The sequence below is a fragment of the Ictalurus furcatus genome, chromosome 5, assembly GCF_023375685.1.
Source record: "Ictalurus furcatus strain D&B chromosome 5, Billie_1.0, whole genome shotgun sequence".
NCBI classification, from domain to species: domain Eukaryota; kingdom Metazoa; phylum Chordata; class Actinopteri; order Siluriformes; family Ictaluridae; genus Ictalurus; species Ictalurus furcatus.
In genome coordinates, this window is record NC_071259.1 from 19,323,064 (window position 1) to 19,327,675 (window position 4,612).

General features: G+C 46.0%; 1 pseudogene; it reads left to right on the top strand.

The window, feature by feature from the left end:
* Positions 1 to 466: 466 nt before the first annotated feature.
* Positions 467 to 2,737, top strand: LOC128607247 (crooked neck-like protein 1; annotated as a pseudogene).
* The last annotated feature ends 1,875 nt before the right edge of the window (positions 2,738 to 4,612 follow it).

Genomic DNA, 4,612 nt, shown 5'->3' on the forward strand with positions numbered 1-4,612 from the left:
ATACCATAGCTCTAAATAACCTGCATGAAGTTGGCCCCCCACCCAACGCAAAACGTCAGCAAAATAGTCTCAATCGTTTGTGCTCCGTTTGTGCTGGTTTTTGGCGTAAAAAATTTAGTTTGTGCTGCTTCGGTTCTGGAAATATTAAAAGAATATTTATAGGTTATTCTGGGGTCACTCAGCCCCCCACATGCTCCAAATTCACCCCAAATAGTCTCAATTGTTTGTGCTCCATTTGTGCCATAACTTTTCTCCATGGATGATTTTCCCCACCCGTATTACGTCAAGTCCTGCCTTCTTCGCTATGATTGGCTGCTCACAAAAGATTGCGCAATAGAAATCGAACGTCGAACGTAACTGTTGCACGGTAACCGTTTACGTCACACACGTCATGATGTTTGATGACCATGGTAACGAGATGCTTAGTCTACATACAGTTTAAACTAACCTGCGTGAAGTTGGCCCCCCACCAAAAAATTATGGCAGAAAACTTGGTTTTGATAAAATAGCGTTGAGTGTTTTGTGTTTGCGTTAACAAATTGAATGCTGTAAACTCATTTTATCTTCATTTTTTGTGTGTGGTAAGATAATATTTTTGAGTCATGGCGTTCACCGTGGCAGGGGAGCAGAGAATACCGAAAGTGGCAAAGGTGAAGAATAAAGCCCCGGCTGAGGTGCAGATCACGGCCGAGCAGCTGCTCCGAGAAGCCAAGGAACGAGAACTTGGTCTACTCCCCCCTCTACCCAAACAGAAGATCACTGATGAAGAGGAGTTAAACGATTACAAATTACGAAAACTCAAGGGATTTGAAGACCATATCAGAAAGAACAGGACTGTCATAAGAAACTGGATCAAGTACGCACAATGGGAGGAGAGTCTGAAGGAAGTGCAGAGAGCTTGTTCTATCTACGAGCGAGCGTTGGATGTGGATTACCAGAATATCATACTGTGGCTGAAATACACCGAGATGGAGATGAAGAACCGACAGGTCAATCACGCCCGCAACATCTGGGACCGAGCCATATCCATCCTGCCTTGAGTCAACCAGTTCTGATATAAATACACCTACATGGAGGAGAAGCTGAGGAACATAGCAGGCTGCAGGCAGGTGTTTGAGTGCTGGATGGAGTGGGTGCCGGAGGAGCAGGCATGGCACTCTTACATCAACTTTGTGCTGCGCTATAAGGAGGTGCAGAAAGCCTGCTGCATTTATGAGAGATTTGTGATGGTCCACCCCGAAGTGAAGAACTGGATCATATACGCCTGCTTCGAAGATCAACATGGTTACATTGCGCACGCGAGAAAAGTGTACGAGAGGGCTGTCGAGTTCTTCGCCGAGGAATATATGGATGAAAACCTCTGTGTGGCTTTCGCTAAATTCGAGGAAAAACAGAAAGAGTTTGAGGGTGTTCGGGTGATCTATAAGTACGCCCTGGACAGCATCCCCAAACAGCAGGACCAGGAGCTTTTCAAGAACTACACAGTGTTTGAGAAGAAGTTCGGAGACAGGAGAGGAATCGAGGACATCATCGTCAGCAAGAGGAGATTTCAGTATGAGGAGGAAGTTAAAGTGAACCCACACAACTACGACGCCTGGTTCAATTACCGGCGGCCGGTGGGGAACGACGCCGACACGGTCCAAAAGGTGTACGAACAAGCCATCGCCAACGGTCCCCCCATCACGGAGAAGAGACACTGGAGACACTACATTTACCTGTGGATCAACTACGCTCTCTTTGAGGAGCTGGAGGTCAAGGACCCTGAAAGGACGAGACAGGTGTATCAGGCATGTCTGGTGCTCATCCCTCACAAAAAGTTCACCTTTGCTAAAATCTGGCTGCTCTACGGCCAGTTTGAAGTCCGCCGGAAGAACCTGCAGAATGCCAGACGATGCCTGGGCACAGGCATTGGGAAATGCCCAAAAAACAAGCTGTTTAAGGGCTACATCGAGCTGGAGCTGCAGCTCAGAGAGTTCAACCATTGCAGGAAGCTCTACGAGAAGTACCAGTAGTTCAGCCCGGAGAACTGCACCGCCTGGATCAAGTTTGCTGAGCTGGAGACAATCCTGGGAGAGATCGAAAGAGTGCCATATTCGAGCTGGCTATCGGTCAGCCTCGCCTCGACATGCCAGAGCTGCTCTGGAAATCTTATATGGACTTTCAAATTGAGCAGGAGGAGTCTGGCAACACGTGTGGGCTTTATAAGGGGCTCTTGCAGTGCACACAGCACCTCAAGGTATGGATCAGTTATGCACAGTTTGAGCTGTCGATTGAAGATGAGGAGCGACTGCAGCGGTGCAGGCAGGTCTACGAGGAAGCTAACTGCAGCCTGCGCATGTGTGAGGAGAAGGAGGAGAGGCTCATACTGCTCGAGGCATGGAACGATTTCGAGCAGGAGTTCGGCACCGTGGCCAACAAGGACCGAGTAAGGAAGCTCATGCCCGAGAAGGTGAAGAAGAGGAGGAAGCTCATGGCAGAGGATGGGTCGGACGCAGGATGGGAAGAATATTACAGCTACATCTTCCCGGAGGATGCCATGGCCAAGATGTGGAAGAAGCAGCAGCAGCAACAGGACGAGCCTCAGAAGGAACAAGAGACAGAATGTGTTTTATAAATAAAATTTACTTACTTTTGATCTTTTGTTAAATTAATCATGAAACTTGAAGGATCTGGAGAGATTCTGTATGGAGGAATGGTCTCAGATCCCTTGTCATGTATTCTCCAAACTCATCAGGCATTATAGAAGACTCAGATCTGTTATCTTAGCAAAGGGAGGTAGTATTAAATATCGACTAAAAGGGTGCCAATAATTGTTGCACACCTATATTTTTTATTTAAAAGACTTTTATTTTGATAAACCTGTGTTGTGTTTGCAATTGTTTGATATCCATGAGAGCAGAGTATTTTTGTGAATTATTTCAAGAAAAAGATCGAAATGTTAAACAACAAAGACAATTTTTGGGGCGGCTGTGGCTCAGGTGGTAGAGTGGGTTGTCCACCAATCGTAGGGTTGGTGGTTCGATTCCCGGCCCACGTGACTCCACATGACAAAGTGTCCTTGGGCAAGACACTGAACCCCAAGTTGCTCCCGATGGCAAGTTAGCGCCTTGCATGGCAGCTCTGCTACCATTGGTGTGTGTGTGTGCGAATGAAACACAGTGTAAAGCGTTTTGGATAAAAGTGCTATATAAGTGCACCATTTACAATTTTTCACAGCCTTCTTTACCCATATTTACCAAGGGTGCCAATATTATTGGAGGGCACTGTATACAGTTGTGTGCTGGAGTTCATTTTTGTCGGAGTTTCCGTGTGGCTGTGTGTTCCTGATTCTGAGGGGATTATCTGTGCATGCTGGTTGTTTCACCCACGGGTTGATTTGTCGGCTTCTGCTCAGCCAGGTGGTCTGACTGGCATTCAGAATGAGGGTGAGTTGTGTTTTGTTTCATTCTTGGACAGGGTGATGCAGAGGTAGTGGAGCAAGTGGGGCTTCTTGTGAATAGCATTTGCAGAGCGGTGGCCCTCTGGCGGTGGGTTTGCAGTTGGAGAAGAGGTGAAGTGGACTGAACTTTGTTTTCCCGGTGTGGGGTGGGTGAGAGAGTCAGACAACCACTGTACGGTGTTGTTCTGTGTCTTCTGGTCGGATGGGATGCGGGGGTGGAGTGATGGACTTCTTCTCTGTCTCTCGGTGGCGCTTTCCTCGGGTCTGTGTGGAGATGAAAGCAGTCGCAGGGATGGGGTTTGTCATTTGCCAAGGTGCCACTGATTGAAATATATGAGATATCATTACAATAGTAAGGTGTGAGTTTGGGGAGGCAGGATTTTGCCTTGGGCGTCTTTGTCCGGTTCTCCTTTGCTGGCTGGGTGGTATTCGATCGTGGTTCTGTGGACGCTGTGGCCCAGCTGTTTGTGCATGTTCACTGCTACTTGGTTGGAGACGCAGACGGAAGGGTCAACAAGGAGAGAAACACGCACAGATCTGTCATCTATTAACACTGAGAAAAGCCATGCAGGCTTCACCAATTTGTTTGAATATACTGCATATATATTGAATATGTGTGCTGAAATATAATCAAAATATGCTATTTTGTGAATCCCAGAATAAAAAAAAGAGAAAAAGAAGGTCTATCAGGACTGTAATAGGGCATTACAGGAATGTAGACATATAGGAACATTGTAGATGTTCAAAATAAGTACAGGGCAAATTCAGGAGACCAAGAAGCAGGTTTGGTGTTCATTAGTCTTCTCGTAAGCGGGTTAACCACAATGACAATTTGAAATTCATAAGGGATTTCAAGGGTCATTTCAGCAATGTAGAGGATTAACAGCAGGGCTACTATGACAGGATCTCACACTGGTGTTATATTAGCCAGCACTGCAGTGATCATGGGTATTCCTGAACAAGGAAAAATGGTATATCATTTGCAGCATAGTGATCTTTGAGTAGAAAATGCAGTATCTAACTGACATCTTCTGTTCACTACTCAGCAATGGATCTCCAACTGACATACTATTATCATTTTATGTCAGTACAACTGAAAAGTTTCTCTCAAAATGCCCAATATATCATCATTTGAATTATTTGTATAAACAATATTTCAGTGTGACTAAGAAT